Source organism: Xenopus laevis, chromosome 2S (assembly GCF_017654675.1).
Source record: "Xenopus laevis strain J_2021 chromosome 2S, Xenopus_laevis_v10.1, whole genome shotgun sequence".
In the NCBI taxonomy this organism is placed as follows: domain Eukaryota; kingdom Metazoa; phylum Chordata; class Amphibia; order Anura; family Pipidae; genus Xenopus; species Xenopus laevis.
In genome coordinates, this window is record NC_054374.1 from 48,578,978 (window position 1) to 48,597,358 (window position 18,381).

An 18,381-nucleotide genomic window follows, 5' to 3' on the forward strand; every position below is an offset into this window, starting at 1 on the left:
CGGAAGGCAAAGAAAGGAAATGAAGAGTGCATTGAGGTGAGACTAAGACTAACCCCAATACGTTTTTTAAATATATTAATAGTAAAAAGATGCAGGTTGAGTGTGTTGCTCCATTAAATAACGGTACCAGTATGGTTGTAACAGATACAGAAAAGGCAAATGTGCTAAATCAGTTTTTTTCTTCAGTGTATCCAATAAAGGAGTCCCCAGGCTCACTTCATAGCTGCACTGATGGCTCAGCTCAATCTAGTCAATGGCTGACTCAGGATATGATCCATAAAGCTTTAATAAAAATTAATGTAAACAAGGCTCCAGGCATACACCCCCAGGTTCTAAGAGAGCTTAGTTCAGTTTTAGACCAGCCCTATTTCTGATTTTCTCCGATTCACTTATGAAGGATAGGTCATGTCAGACTAATTTGATTGCTTTTTATGATGAGGTAAGTAAGATGCTGGACAGTGTGGGGGGGGCAGTAGGTGTGATCTATTTGGTTTTTGCCAAAGTGTTTGATACCTTGCCTCACAAACGGCTTCTTTCTAAAATAAGGTCTGTTGGGCTTAATGAAGTCATTTGCACATGGATAGGTAACTGGCTACAGAATTGGGTACAGAAGGTGGTTGTTAATGGTACATTCTCTACTTGGAGTAAGGTTCTTAGTGGGGTCCCTCAGGGCTCGGTATTGGGTCTACTTTTATTTAACTTGTTTATTTATGACTTAGGGGAGGGCATTCTAAGTAATGTAATCTAAAGTGTGTTTGAAGATGACACAAAACTATCCAGCCCAATTAATTCCATCCAGGATGTGGCATCCTTGCAACAGGATCTTGACAAACTGGCAATCTGGGCAGCTAAGTGCCAAATGAGATTCAATGTTGATAAATGTAAAGTCATGCATCTGGGAAGTAAAAATATCCAAGTCACTTATACCCTTATTGGGACTGCACTAGGCAAATCCATTATGGAAAAGGACCTTGGAGTCCTTGTAGATGATAAACTTGGCTGTAGCAAGCAATGCCAGTCAGCAGCATCATGGGCAAATAAGGTATTGAGTTGCATTAAAAGGGGCATTGATTCACGGCAGGAAGCGGTCATTCTTCCACTTTATAGAGCACTGGCAATTCCCCATATAGAATATACAGTACAGTTTTGGTTTCCATCTCTCAAACAGGACATTATTTTATTAGAGAAGGTCCAGAGAAGGGCAACTAAGCTGGTAAAAAGTATGGAAAATCATAGCTATGAAGAAAGACTGGCCTAATTGGGAATGTTCACACTGAAGAAGAGGCTTTTAAGGGGCGATATGATAACTATGTATAATTATATAAGGGGGTCATATAATAATCTCTCTAATGCTTTATTTATCAGTAGGTCTTTCCAGCTGACACAAGGTCACCCATTCCGATTAGAAGAAAAGAGGTTCTGCCTAAATATTCAGAAATGGTTTTACTGTGATAGCTGTGAAATTCTCTCCCTGAATCAGTGGGAGGCTGGTAAGTATTGCTGGGATTCGAGCCAGGGACCTTTGGGTTTCTGCCTCGATAACTTAACCATTTGGCCAGGTGAGCAGCCTGTAGGGTTGCTCGCTATACATTACCTGGCCTCTGCAGCCCCAGCCCAGCTGCTGCCTGATAAGTTGCAATCAGCCAATCAGGGCTGACTCTGCCCTATTTAAGGTCAGCCCTCCAAACACACCAGGCCAGAGCATTGTTTCCCAGACTAGCAGTGTGGTGTTGTCCCTAGCTAAGGGTTACAGCGTTAGCCTCATTGCCTTCTTCTGTCCTACCTTGAACCTTTCCTCCTTATCCTTCCTTGTTCTGTTCCTGTCTGGTCTTTCCCTCCCAGTTCTACCTTTCACCTTACCTTAACCTATTTCAGCCTTGACCTTGACCTGACCCCTGCCTTGCCTGTTCCTGATTTCTGCTTCCTGTTCTACCTTTCCCTGACTTCACCTTGTACTGACTTTTCCTCGCCTGTTCCTGATTGCTTCCTGACCTGACCTGCCTTGTACCCCCTCATCTCACTCTGCATCTTGCCCTGCCTTTTCCAGTCCTCTCTTGCTATCCTGCTCTCCAGTCCTCTCTTGCTATCCTGCTCTCCAGTCCTCTACTGCTATCCGCTCCTCTTGCTATTCTGCTCTAGTCTCCTTCTGCACTCTATCCCCAGTTTGATCTGAATTACGCCCGCACCATCCTGTCCCATCCAGTCTGTTCCTGTTCCACTCCTGTTCCATCCAGTCTGTTCCTGTCAGGGCCGACTGGGAGTAAAAAGCAGCCCTGGCAAAAAAAAAGCAAAAAGCAGCCCACACATAAATGTGTGCTGGTCTTTTGCTTATACACACACGCATATTATATATATATACACACACACACACATATATCCAATATAAAACTGCAATAAATTATATGGTCAAAGAACAACCCCTTAGTGATTTCTAATATCCTTATCATTTACAGTAGGGGGGTACATTATCCCTTATAATACATGAGTGATACTCAGAGTTCCCTGTATAACTCAGCCTGCAGCCTTGTGCCTTTATATGGTCACAGAACAACCCCTCAGTGACTTCTAATATCCTTATCATTTACAGTAGGGGGTACATTATCCCTTATAATATACATATAATATTTATACATATAATAATTAATGGAGTCACAGTGGGAGAAACAAAAATAAGCCAAATGCCTGCAAGAGTCTTGATAAAGGCAATGCTTAGGGGAGAGTAAATTAAGACTGGCAGATAGTTTTAGTAAAAAAAAGCTTTAGTTCCACTTACCAATATTTTCCCTGCACACAGTTTAGGTGTGTGTGTGGGGGAGTTGAGGGCAGAGGTGGAATCTGGAAAGCAGTCAGCCAGGTCCGGACTGAGAATTAAAATAGGCCCTGGCATTTCAGGTACACAGAGGCCCAATCAGTCCACTAAATAGTGACTTTCTATGGGACGTTATAGCAGCCCCTCTGGCATTTGCCAGAACCCACAGATTGCCAGTCCGGGCCTGCAGTCAGCCACAAACTATTAGTCTTACACAGTTTTACCAGAGCCCAGTGTGAAGGAGTGCAGCACAGTGCAACAGTGGGTGGGAATTTCAAATGAGTGTGTCTGCAGCTCATTGGCTGTTCTGCTGTGCTGGAGATCGCTTGTTCTTCCCTGACAGAGGAAAATGACAGGCAGGAGGTGGGTCTCAGATTCAAGAGTATCGGGGGAAACCTCTGTGACAGTCTGCACCAAGCAAAAGCTGCTCCTGGGTCCTAAATGCTGAGCGATCGCCTTGCCCTGTGCTCCTCTCCCTCCTCCTGACACGTGCAGGAAGGAAAAACTGCTCCTGAGTCCTACGCTGTCAGCGATCAGCCCTGTGCTCCTGTCCCCACCCCCTCAGTCTGACGCTAGTTTTAGATTTAAAGGCAGCAGGGCAGTCCGCATGAAAAAACAACGGGGCAGCGTTTTAATGCAGCGCCGCATCTAATAAGGCAGTGGGCGGCCCCCTTGAATACAGGAGAGAGCGCCCCCTCGGGCATTTGCCCGAAACTACATATTATCAGTCCGGGCCTGGTTCCTGTCTTGAGTTGCTGCCCTCTTCATCCTGCCTAGTCTAGTCCTGATCTTCGCCCTCTCTGTCCTGTTCTGCTCTGCACCTGATCCAGTTTGACTCTTCGCCCTCATCAACCTGTTCCTGCCTTCCCTTTACGTGTTCGCTAGGCACATACAGCTCCTGCCTCAAGGACTCGCCCTTCCCCCATCAGTCTCCACAGCGCCCCCCCGCAGGCACCGCTATATTTAACCACTCCCTGCTAGTCCACAGGGCTTCTTCCCCTACAAATGAATAGCTGAATCTTGCTGACTATGCCAAATGTAACGGGGGCAAATATCTCCTGTGCCTTACCGTTATTAACTCTTGAGGTACCACTGACCTTTTGTGTGCGGGAAAGCCTTCAGTGAAAAACACAATGCAGAGAGTTGTAATGAAGCACATTCTCTTTATTGTCATGGCCTTTAGTTAAGCAGCAACACATTTACAGGGCTCAATCTCCCAGCCTTTTGCAGAACATTGCCCATAACAGCACACTGCCAGGGGAGACACATGCTGGCAGAGACACCTCTTGGGCCCTGGTTCAATCCAGATCTACAATTAGTAACAATGCGGTAATGGCGGAGCTCGCCCTGTGTGTTCCGTCTCCCACTCGACTGCTGCTCTCGCGATATGTCGGTCACTTTCAACCGGCTTCAGCGTGAATACAAGGACTCGCTGCGGAGCGCTGATCGGAGCATACCTCCTGGTATGCTCCGATCAGCGCTCCGCAGCGAGTCCTTGTATTCAATCCAGATCTAGCCTTTAAACCCTGGCTGGCAGGATTTCTGCTGGGAACACTATGCCCACTAACTTCTAGTTGGGGCCATATCTGCCCATGCTAGTTACCTCTCTAGCTTACACTCCCTAGAGTGAACTATTACATCACTAGACCTCACACTATCTAGGCTCCGTACCTCTTCCGGGAGATGACTCTACTGCTGCCGTGCCTGTGCCAGTCCAGAAACCTTCCCTTATATAACCTATTCTCCACCCACTGGTGATTTTCTCTCATAACTGTTATCCTCTAGCTCACCCTAGTGGCCAATCTAAACATATGTATTAATCATTACTTAAAGGGATACTGTCATGGGAAAACATTTTCAAAATGAATCAGTTAATAGTGCTGCTCCAGTAGAATTCTGCACTGAAATCCATTTCTCAAAAGAGCAAATAGATTTTTTTATATTCAATTTTAAAATCTGACATGGGGCTAGACATATTGTCAATTTCCCAGCTGTCCCAAGTCATGTGACTTGTGCTCTGATAAACTTCAATCACTCTTTACTGCTGTACTGCAAGTTGGAGTGATATCACCCCCTCCCTTTTCCCCCCAGCAGCCAAACAAAAGTACAATGGGAAGGTAACCAGATAGCAGCTCCCTAACACAAGATAACAGCTGCCTGGTAGATCTAAGACCAACACTCAATAGTAAAAACCCATGTCTCACTGAGACACATTCAGTTACATTGAGAAGGAAAAACAGCAGCCTGCCAGAAAGCATTTCTCTCCTAAAGTGCAGGCACAAGTCACATGACTGGGGGCAGCTGGGAAATTGACAAAATGTCTAGCCCCATGTCAGATTTCAAAATTGAATATAAAAAAATCTGTTTGCTCTTTTGAGAAATGGATTTCATTGCAGAATTCTGCTGGAGTAGCACTATTAACTGATGTGTTTTGAAAAAAACATGTTTTCTGATGACAGGATCCCTTTAAACATTTATAATAAACCATTAAACATTTTACCCTATTACATGTGGATAATAGCAATATTTTAGTGTACATAAACAGTATTCGCTTTTGTTTTGCATATCCAGTGGCAGTTTAATTTTATTTCTAAGCAGTTCAATGGCAGGTTCTAATAAATAAAGCTGAAAGCTTAATGTTTTTCTTAATCTCATCCCAAATATATAAAGGAATGCATATTTTATACTCAGCACATTCTTTTCATGGATCCTTAACTCTCTTTTGCAAGGTCTATTAGATTTCTTAATTAGTCTGCAAAAGGTATTTTTGTGAACCCTTTTGGCCTAATACAATTTAGATAGCATTAAGTTAAAAAATAATTTCTTGTCAGCTACAAAATGTCCATATGCTGGAAAAACAGAAAGTTCATAGATTTATTTACTGAACTTTTTGTCTTCTAAAAAAGTTCACACAAACATCTATGAATCTATGAAACTATTCTAGAATGTATACTACAGAAGGCTTAGCTGCCATTATGGTGCTCAATGAGTTACACTGAGACTTTGATATCCCACTTGGGGCCTTCTTAGAAGAATGTAAATACCAAGTTTGTAAAATAACAGATGGGACCCATCAGTTCTTTCAGGTAAAAAGAGGCATCATACATTTAGCAGCATTTCTGTGTTCTACAGATGTATTATCTATCAGAACTCACCTCTAGAGACTTCACATGTTTGTCCACATATGGATGCTTTTAGGCTTATACCAAATATCAAGATTCCAACTTTGTCATAAAAAGCATTCACTGCAACTAGACTAAAGGTGGCCATAGATATTACAATTATAATCTTTCCTGTGACCAATGGTTGCAGATTGTTTGTTTTCAATACAGATGTGTAGAGCAGATGGATATGCAGGTAGAAACAATATAATTCTACCTGTATCTGACGATTCAGCAGTTCAGCAGACCGATGTTTGGGTGCCTTTCCGTAGCATACTAAAAGTTAACTTAAAGGTGAGCAACCCCTTTCAGGGTCAATGTGTGGTATAACTAACTTCACCTGCTGTCTACAATCTATGGTGTCTGACCTAGGAACATGTGCAGTCCTGTTAACAAAAAACTTGCAGAGTGTAAAAAAACACATACAGCAAACACCTTTCATTATTGGTATTTTTTATTTGTGCAGCAGTAACATTAAGAAAAGGGTGCTTTAAAATATTGCTTTAGATGGCCTTCCTGTAATTCAGAGCATTCTGGATAACAGGTTTCTGGATAAGGGATCCCACAACTGTAATACACACTGACTATCCTGTAAATTACAGCCTTATCAGCATAGGACGTCAAATGTATATTGCAAGGGAGGAGCCAGTAAGAACAGAAATTGACATGGTCAGAACTAGTGATGGGCGAATAAATTCACCAGACACGAATTTGCAGTGAATTTCCGCGTTTTGCTGCAAGCGAATCAATTTGCGATACTGTGATGACAATTCGGTAACTAATTATCCAATGCATCGAAAAAAAATGACATGCGTCAAAATAGTCACACGTCAAAATTATTCGAACACTCATTGACTTTAATGCGTTTTGTGAATTTTTCACAGTTTTGGTAAATTCACAAATTTTTCTACGAAGTGAAACGGCACAGATTTGCCCATCACTAGTCAGAACCTGTAATAACTATCAGGAACAACCTGGGTCACAACCAGGAAAACAACAGCATTCAGATCTAGTAGAAACAAGCAAGCTTGACCTATAAAGTGTGGTGAGTGAGTACAAAGCAGGGCTTGATATAGGCAGTTTGATGGCTAACACTGAGCACCTGTGGCCAGATTGCAAAATCAAGCTATGCCTACAGTAAAATGCAAGGATAATAAAGGGACTTTTAGCTATCTGCTCATATAGGGCAGAGATAGAGTAAGATGCATAGTAACCTGCAGGTCTTGTGTTCAAACCCAGGTGGGTTGTTACATAAAAGACCGGTATAGGCACAGTCTCTTGTTACCTCTTCAACAATCAGATGTTCCTTGTGCATATTAATGATCTGCTATCAAATTAAAACTTTGACTTTCTGACACAGAAGACAGAACCCCTTTAATTACACCCCTGTCTGTGCTAATTTTCATTATCTGTAGGCAATCTTTCTTCAGCAGATTGTTTCTAATGCCTTCTTGTTCAGCCACATTAGTTTTATTCTGTATCCAGTACTTTTGTTCCTGAATGATATGTGCTTGCAGCAAAACAAAAGGCCCTTTTTTATTGTGCTTTTGTTTTTAGATGTTTCTATAGCATTTTTATTCTTTAAAGTCTACCTGAGTTGGTTGACATTTCTAAATTCATTATTTTCTTTCCATCATTGTAGTTTCTCACCATCACTGTATTCTATTTGACTAGCCTGAGTGCCAATCGTTGGTCTGTTTCTTGACTTTAATCCTGTTCTGCCTCTCCTACTTCTGCCCAGAACATTGACTGTAAATTGATGCCTGCCCTGAATTTGACTTGCCTGATTATGAAACTTGTCTACTTTAACAGGACTCACAGTAGGGCATTGATTTCCAGTCATTGCCGGTGGGTCCATTCCCTGTTTTAGATTTAGCTCAATGACTCTGAGCATTCCATACTTTTTTCTAAATGCACCTCTACTTGACCATATATTCACTGTAGCACATGTACTGATACAACCATACCTCCTTTGTAGTTTACTGATCTATTTAAATATCTGTTTCCCTTCTTATTCTGTTGTATGCCATGCATAAATGAAATGTCATCCGATTTATCAGCCTGTTCTGCTTTATACTTATCTTTATATACAGTACTTTTTTGGACTATCAATCCAAACATTTGATTTAGAACTAGAGCATTCTTACATTATGATATAATTTTTCATTTTGTGATTTCTTGCTAAAATTCAATTCATATGACACAAATTTGACACAAGCAACATTAACTAGCAATACCAACCATGAAGAGTTTTTTTTATTTGATAATAACCCCATCATGATACAATTTTCAGCAATAAAGAACAAATTCATCAGAAATTAATTTGTTCTTTATTCATGTGAATCAGCACATTTTCAACCAGGATAAAGTCTGACTGTTATAGATAATACATCAGTGCAGAAATGTCTGTTTTTTCCAATGTTCCAGACCAGACATAAATCATGCAGTGTCAGATATTTTTTTATCCAACTCTATATTACCAGTTCCATCGGCAATATTCTCTAATGCTAAATACCTCATTAAATAGCCTGAGAACATTTTAAAAGATACATGGCTTAAAGGAAAACTCAACCCCCCTCCTTAAAAGAGTCTCCATCTAACAGTCCCCATTCGCCCCCCTTCTCGATTTCTCCCTGCATAGTCCACTATTTAGAACAGTGTTGCAGAAAGTTGCACAGACCTCTCCATGCAGAGTAGCATAGTAGAGCTCACGGGTGCCCTCTTTGGTATCTTCGGATCCTCTGCTTCTCTTCAAATTTTCTAGCAGTCTTGTGCTGAAAATACAGAATAGGTATAGAATATACTGACATAGATACTGACACCTCTCCTATCTTAGGGAAAAAAAAAAATTTTTGACCTAATTTGTCTGGCCATACCAAGTATCACAAATGGTAGACCGCTGCACTTTCTGGTTTCTTATAATGATAGTAATACACAATTATAAAATATATGAAACTCTATTTGAGGTCATACAGAGCTTTTGGCCAACCTGCAATGAGAAAGGGACTGCATAGGCAAAGGACCGCTCCTGCCCTGAAGCAAACTGAGAACCTTGTCTCAGACGGCATGAAGCAGCCAGAGTTACCAGGGGTGGCAAAATGATGCCTCTGGTTACTACAGAAATTCAGCTCTGCTACTGCAGAGAGAGCAATAGCGATCCAACGCTAAAAGCTGAAAGCGCGGTGTGGGGGGGAGCATCGATGCTACTGCCTCAGGCAGCAGCCCCTGAAACGCCGCTGCATAGGCAAAACTAATGCTGCAGGTTGAGCCAATTAGAGATCAGCCACGTGGATCTTGTAGAGGTGCCCATTAAATAATAAAGCAAATCAGATAAAACAAAACAAGACTGAGCTACATACTTAAGATGACTGGTAGTGAAAACCAATGCCATATCCTTTGTAACATACACCCATTTCTATCTTGCTGTTACATCCCTGATTTCCTCCATAGGGAACACTCTGTCAGCGGACTTATTCACCCAAAAAATTTTTTCGATTGGTCTTTTTTAATTCAAATTTCAAAGTTATGGGAGTTCAAAAAAACTCCCATTACTTCGAAATTCGACCCTTGATAAATCTGCCCATTAATCTCTGTACATTAATACTTCTCTATTGCAATGCTTGTCTTCCCTGTGTGTTTTGCACTGCGTATCCTAGTAGTGCTATTTATAACTAGTTATAAATAAATACATACATACAAGCTAATTCATTATTTTTGAATTGGTTTCAATTAAATTAATCTGAACCTTAATTTGCATATTAAAAAATTACATATTCATTTGTCTTGTTGCTCCTACCAAAATGATCTATTAAAGAATTAAAAACTATGGCAAAAATTACACATGAGGTCTTGCCAATTGACAGTACTTATGTTAGTCTAATTAAAGGGGTAGTATAAATCCTTGTTCAATATAAGTACAATGAATAGGGGTTGTGCTGACAATCCTTTTTGACTATTGTTTTAAGCACAGAAAATAAATGTTTTCTTTTCTTAAGCAAAACAAACAAGCAAGGACATTTGAAGCTACTCCATGTTTTGGTGCAAGGTAACTAATTAGATACCTTACAATATACAGCCCTCATCCTAATCCTTTGGCTTGCAGATAACCAGGAGTGAACTATGCAGGGGGGTGATCTGTGCACTATTGGTCTAATTATCTACCTTACAATTTCATCCAGCCACATTTTTTTCTTTAGCTACTACATGCATATCATGTAGAGACTTAATACTTCAGGTTATTCTCATGATGTATACTAAAATGCTTGTGCATTTAATAAGCTTGCATTTTTGTTTATGCAGTTTAACAGGCTACTCCACAGAAACATAACTTTCTGCCTGAAAGACCCTAAGCTTTGAAGCACTGGGTAAAGGATACAGAACTATGGGACGATCAAAGATAAGAACACTTGGTTTCAATGACTAGGATTTTCTATGATCAGACAACAGTAGCGTTTTTGGTACTGAATAAAACGCTTTGGGACCTAGGAAAAAGAGTGCTGAATTTGTGGATGTCAAACAACATGAAATGAATACTAATTCTATTTCTGGAAACACTGTATTGAACGGTTTACACTATTTATTTTGGTGAGAAGTAGATTGAAGTGATGTTAACCTAATCAACTTAGCTTTTTCTTGAAATGTGTAACAAAAGGAGGTATTCATGCAGTGCACAAGAATAGTACAAATAGCTACATACAATAATACTGTAATGCATCATCTAGAGCAGTGATCCCCTACCAGTGGCTCATGAGCAACATGTTGCTCTCCGACCCCTTGGATGTTGCTCCCAGTGGCCTCAAAGCAGGTGCTTATTTTTGAATACCACGCTTGAAGGCAAGCTTTGTTGAATAAAAACTGTGTGTTCTGCCAACCAGAGCCTTCTTTCGGCTGCCAGTTGACATAGGGGCTATCAATAGCTAATTACAGCCCAAATTTAGCACATATAGAACATGTAGAACGATAGATAGATAGATAGATAGATAGATAGATAGATAGATAGATAGATAGCCGGACCAAGCAACCAGGTGCTCTAGGCAACCCAGCCTTAAACCTTGATCCTCCACACACAAGCACACACCCTGATATCGAGGAGGGGGGCAGAGACAGAGGAGCGGGAAATCAGCAGAGGGGGGGTTCAGAGTGGGAAGGGGAAGCGTTGGAGAGCGGCATTGGGGAGGAGAAGCAGCAGAGGGGTGGGCTGGAGTAGGAGAGGAAGCGGCAGATGAGAGGGCTGACCAGCAGTGGGAAGCAACTTCAAACCGGGGAGTAGGCAGAAAAGGTACCTGCATAGCACCCCCTATTGTTGTGCCCCAAGCAGGTGCCTCTTCTGCCTACCCCTAGTTCCGGCCCTGAGATAGATTTAAATACACATACGCTAATGTGGACATTAGGCACTTGCCACAATAAAAGCCATCACAGTATTGAGGCACTTCACAGCACCAACCATGGTTGTACCCGGAGAATATATTTTGTAAATGTTGCTGTAATATTGCTTTTCTGTCAATACACATATATTTAATAGTTAGAACAATAACGTGCCCACCTACTTTTATAGAAGAAGGAACGATGTATAAAGAGTGTAGCTTTTCCTTAAAACAAAACTAGAAGTGATGGACAGTGTAAAAAAGTAGAATATGTGTTTACTATGAATAAAAGCATGTTTTTTCAAAAAGTAATTGTTGCCAATAAAGGCAATAAACAGAAAGTCCAGACCTATTATCTTTCTTTAATTTTAAAGGGCTTTTGAGGGCATGTATGATCCACTGATCAAAATAGAAAGTGTGACTTTTTTTATGCCCTGTAACATATGGCAGACAGATGAGAAATGTGATTTCATATTTTGCTATAATATTTTTGCTTATTAATATTTTTTATTTACAGGATAATTATATATAGTAAAGTATGCCAATTTGTGTTATAAATTTAATGTCACTGGTCTGTTTAGAAATTATATATTTCTCCAATATAGAGATTGTGAAATGTGTGGCAAAGAGTAAATTGAACATGTGGCCATTGATACATTGTGGCGCCCATTTACTATCCACAACTCTGGAAACATTTGTGGTTTTCCAATATGTTTTAATATGCTAAATCTATTAAGTGAAAAAAAACCTGAAAACCTTTTATACCAAACTTCAGCAAGTAAAATCTTTTTGGACTGCTTTAAATTAAATCGGACTTTTAGAGGTTTTCATATTTTTTTCGGCTAACATTTTAAGAGGTTTTCAAAGAATTGGTATTTTTGACCATATCATTAAGAGCCTTTTTCATTCAAATCTTTTATATTCAGATCTTTTAATAAATTCAATGAAAATCGTGGTTTTAGAGTTTGTGAGTTTAGCGTGGTTTCAAAAACCACTAAAATCTGCCTTTAATAAATAAGCCTCCTCATGTCTTGTATTGCTACACAACACATTCTGTATCACATAAACTTTAGAACTTTAAAACATTGCACATCTAGAAAAGATTGGAATCTGTCAGGTACAGCTTCCTAAATTCAGAACAAGTGCTAAGCTCCCTGTTCATGGCTCAATCTTCCACCTGTAGCTGCAGCCTTTGGCCTCGGGAGGAGCCCTCAGCTACTCAGATGCCACCAGGTCTTAACTTGAGAGGAGCAAAGCAGATGTTCTGGACGAGCAAACGGGTACGTGCATTTCCAAGGTTTTGGGAGGAAGGCAACAGTTCAGGGAGTAGAGGAAGCGTAGCCAGGCAGGCCGGGGTCGGTACAGGTGGAATTCAAGCAGGGTCAGACAGGCAGTGGTCGGTACAGGTGGAGTTCAGACGAGGTCAATCAGGCTGGGGTTGGTACAGGCAATGTTCAAAGGATAGTCAGGTAGGCAAAGCTCCACATCGGTAGAGTTCAGAATATTCAGGCAGGCAAGAATCAAAACTGCAATGAAACAGACAGAAATCACAGCCAGATACTAAGCAAGTTAGACCTAACAATGGGCAATGATTACCAGCCCAAAGCCCCTTTAAATATTCAAAATTCACATCAAAAAGCCATGACATCATGACGCTCACGTCACTTAAAACCCGGAAGTGCGCATCGAGCGCCATAGGAGAACCGGCAATGGAGGAAGAAGGATAACTGTGGCGGGCATCCCCGCTGGCCCACTAGACCACCAGGGTGAGTCCTCACAGAATCTAAATATAGGATATAAAAAACCTTCCCAGATAGTGAGGAGTCCATTCATGAATGGCTGTAGAGAACATATTATAATACAACTTTTAATATACCTGCAAAATAGTATATGATATTCTTTCTTTCAAAAAGCAAATATTCACAAATAATATAGTTGTATGTATGTATGTGTATATATATATATATATATATATATATATATATATATATATATATATATACAGTATATATATATATATATATATATATATATATATATATATGTTCGTCTGGGTGGCACACCGTATCGTATCGATTACCTGGGTGCACGGTAAAAAATCATACAAGCTTCAAATGACCAGCAACTCCAGGGATTTCTGTGAAAAAAATTTTATGTGGTTATTCATGTGCAGTACAGCCAACGTGACGTTTCGGTCCCCTCTGGGACCTTTCTCAAGGCAACTCCACCCTATACCCATAGGGGTATAAGTAGCCAATAGTGATGAATCAATTAAGGAAGTTACATCATCAAAAAGTGACATGTGCTAAAAAGTAATAATGTTATCATTTAAATATCTAAAAATGGATAAAAAATTACATTAATATGCCAAGGTGCTCACTGTGATATATAGATCAGTGTTAAAATACAATAATAGATACTTAAAAAAGTTAAAATTCATGATGGCGCTCAAAACTATTAAAAATATCGTGCTATAAAGTGTGCAGTATCATGAAAAATATATATAGAGAAAACCCAAAAGTATCCATCCCACTACAGATCTATATGTTTATCGGAGGCCATGCTATTAATCCATACACATCATTTAAGTTAATATAAATATTCCCGAACAGCAATAATATACTGAAACCAAGCAAAACAGAATCTAAAAAATGATGAAAATGAGAATAGATATAAAGAAGATCCAAAAATATCCAAGGGTCCTATAAAAGTTCCAATGTCGCCTTCAAACCAGATAAAGGAACTTCATGTGTGCAAGAGTATAACAGTCATCTTTCGTTCAAGAAACAATTTAATTGCAACGCTTTATTCAGGCCCCTGGGGGCCACACAGTCCAATTCGAAAGTCCAGAATGCCTCCCTCTGGAGAAGCCTCTTGTCGGTATTGCCCCCTCTAAGTGAATCCACAATGCAATCTATTGGCATACATTTAAATGCTGATGCTGGATGTTTCGCATGTAGCCAATGTTGTGCTACTGGTTGTTTCGAAATGTCCTGTTTGACATTCGGTTTTGGCTTGGGGTCTAAGGCAGCTCGTATTGTGGATCGATGCATACTAATGCGTTCCCTCAATTGTCTATTAGTCTTCCCACAATACAAGAGCCCGCAAGGGCATTTAATAATATAAATCACATTACGTGACGTACATGTAAGTCTATGCCTGATTTGGTAGGGTTTGCCTGTATGTGGATGAAAAAATTTATCTCCAGTTATGAGAGTGTTACACATAACGCAATTGCCACACTTAAAAGACCCCAGTTTTTGAAACCCACATTGTACAGTCATATATTTGCCTACCGGATCTGTGGATGATAGCAGTTCCTTCAAATTCTTGTTTCTCTTATATCCAAAACACACCCGATCATCACGTATTGCAGTGAGTTCCCTGTCCGTTTTAACAATAGGCCAATGCTGTAAGACATAATCTTTCATTAGTGGGGCACGGGCATCATAAGTCGTAGTGTAATACAATGCATTCTGCTTAGATTGGGTCACTTGTCCCTGGTTAGTGTTACCCTTTAACACTTCCATCCGGTCAAGATTCAAGGCCCATTTTTTGGTCTCGTATATCAATCTTTCCGGGTAACCACGCTCCAAGAATTGCAGTGCCATATTATTTAGAGCCACCTCCCTTTCTTGTTGATCACTGGTTATCCTTATTGCCCTTAGCATCTGTGATTTCGGGAGAGAATTAAGAAGATGTCTTGGATGGCTACTGCTATAGTGAAGTAGTGTGTTTCTGTCTGTGGGTTTTTGATAGATTTTTGTGTGCAATTTGCAAAGTTTATGATCCTTATATATCATCACATCCAGAAATTGTATGGAATGAAAATCATAATGCAGGGTAAATCTAACCGGTGTGGTTAGTTTATTAAGATCATCCACGAAGCATAACAGCCCCTGTTCAGGCCCAAACCACAAAAAAAACAGGTCATCGATATATCGTCTGTAGTATCCCCCATACTTACGAAACAATTGATGGCCCAGGATATTATGTGTCTCATATTTATGCATAAATGCATTGGCATAAGAGGGGGCTACATTTGAGCCCATAGCCGTTCCAGAGAGTTGCAGATAATATTGGGTTTCGAATTTGAAATAATTCTTTCCTAATATAAACTCCAAAAGAGTAAGTACAAACTCCACCGGTGGTCCCCTGTACAAAGCATTATCGGACATTAAGTCTCTGACAGCCTCTAAGCCCTCATCATGGGGTATGCAAGTATAGAGGCTACTGACATCCATAGTAACCATAATGAATGACAAGTCCTTAGACACAATGCTATCAATCACATGAAGGAAATCTGTGGTGTCCTGTACATATGATCCAATGCCCCTCACTAGAGGCTGTATTAAGGAGTCTACATATTTAGCTATTTTTTCGGTTAGAGAACCCACTGCCGCTATTATCGGTCTCCCTGGCGGGTGTGTAAGATGTTTATGGATCTTAGGCAAGGAATATAATACGGGTCTTACCGGATGTTCCACATACAGTGCTCCACATAGCTTCTCAGAAATCCAGCCGCTTTTATTGGCATCCTCCAAAATTCTTAGCAATTGTGCCTGAAATTTAAGAGTGGGGTCAAAAGTTAGAGGCTGATAACATTTCGTATCTGATAGCTGACACATTAATTCATTCCTGTAATACTGATAGTCCAGGACCACCACCGCTCCACCTTTATCAGCCGGCTTAATGATGATGTCAGTCCTGTCTCTTAACGTTTTTAATACAGCCCTTTCCTTTTTGGTTAAGTTTCCCCGATGTCCCAATGTTCCGGGCATTTGCTTGGTGGATTCATCAAGCATCCTAGAAAATGTTCTTAAAGATATATTGGCAGTACCCGGGTCAAAGTCACTCTTATTTCCCAACATCATGAGAGTACTCTCATCTCCTGTGGGGTTTTGTTTAGTGTGCTTGTAATATTCCTTCAAGTTAAGACCACGAGTAAATTTGTAATTATTCACAATATTATTGAATTTATGTGTAGTCACTGAGGGCACAAAGGATAACCCCCGTGCGAGAATGCTCACCTCATCCGATGTGAGTTGGTGGCTGGAAAGATTTATTACTTTCCCTGCATCAGTCTCGTTCCCCTTCTCGGCGGTCTCCCCCGCACTTTGCCCCTTGTGGTGCTTCCGGCCTCCGCGTCTGCACCCTGCACGCCTCCTCCTTCCGGTGTTGCATCGGCGTCTGGAAAATCCCGTTGTGGTACGCGGGTATGCGCACTAACGTCCTCCTCTGAGTCACCGCTACTGGAGACATATCCAAAGGGACGCTGGACCTTGCGCGTCATCACTCTGCGCCTCGGTCCACCCGTTCTTCCGCCATGACGCCACCGGTATACCATATTCTCGTTGTAATCCTGCTGTACACGTAATGCTTTGGACCTCTTAAACGCACACTTTATAGCACGATATTTTTAATAGTTTTGAGCGCCATCATGAATTTTAACTTTTTTAAGTATCTATTATTGTATTTTAACACTGATCTATATATCACAGTGAGCACCTTGGCATATTAATGTAATTTTTTATCCATTTTTAGATATTTAAATGATAACATTATTACTTTTTAGCACATGTCACTTTTTGATGATGTAACTTCCTTAATTGATTCATCACTATTGGCTACTTATACCCCTATGGGTATAGGGTGGAGTTGCCTTGAGAAAGGTCCCAGAGGGGACCGAAACGTCACGTTGGCTGTACTGCACATGAATAACCACATAAAAATTTTTTCACAGAAATCCCTGGAGTTGCTGGTCATTTGAAGCTTGTATGATTTTTTACCGTGCACCCAGGTAATCGATACGATACGGTGTGCCACCCAGACGAACATAGATATACATATATTTGGTGTGCACCTGATCATATTTGGATTTTTGCGTTTTTTGCTTTTTTGTCAAGAAGGATTTGATTTGAAACAGCCTTTAGTCAATTGAACAAAGAAGGAGTTATGGCTCAAGGAGGCTCAGACTACAAACCTTTCACCTCGGATGAGGTGGATAAAATCCTGTTTTCGGAAACCTTTAAGGATACGTTTGGCGAGTTGGGGGCCAAGGAGACTTACCATGAATTATTGCGTTTAAAGAAGAAGGAAACTGAATTGCATTTACATGGCGTCTCCCTCTCAGAATATTATAGGGAGAGGAGGATCCCTCGTGGTTTCCGTATCAACAATACACCAACAATTGGCCGTACTAACATAGAGTTCTGCAACAGATGGTGCGCAGTGCTGGATAGATGCTCATTGGAGTTAATGCTGCTAGTAGTAGAAGAGACCGGGCGAGAATTAAAGCATGTGCGGAGTGAAGTGTTGCAATTTGAAAGTGTCAATTTGGATACATTGAAACAGGATTTGGATGTGGACTGGTTACAAAAGCTGAATGATCAAGTTACACATTATAGAAATGACATACTTGCGTTTAAGAGGTCCAAAGCATTACGTGTACAGCAGGATTACAACGAGAATATGGTATACCGGTGGCGTCATGGCGGAAGAACGGGTGGACCGAGGCGCAGAGTGATGACGCGCAAGGTCCAGCGTCCCTTTGGATATGTCTCCAGTAGCGGTGACTCAGAGGAGGACGTTAGTGCGCATACCCGCGTACCACAACGGGATTTCCAGACGCCGATGCAACACCGGAAGGAGGAGGCGTGCAGGGTGCAGACGCGGAGGCCGGAAGCACCACAAGGGGCAAAGTGCGGGGGAGACCGCCGAGAAGGGGAACGAGACTGATGCAGGGAAAGTAATAAATCTTTCCAGCCACCAACTCACATCGGATGAGGTGAGCATTCTCGCACGGGGGTTATCCTTTGTGCCCTCAGTGACTACACATAAATTCAATAATATTGTGAATAATTACAAATTTACTCGTGGTCTTAACTTGAAGGAATATTACAAGCACACTAAACAAAACCCCACAGGAGATGAGAGTACTCTCATGATGTTGGGAAATAAGAGTGACTTTGACCCGGGTACTGCCAATATATCTTTAAGAACATTTTCTAGGATGCTTGATGAATCCACCAAGCAAATGCCCGGAACA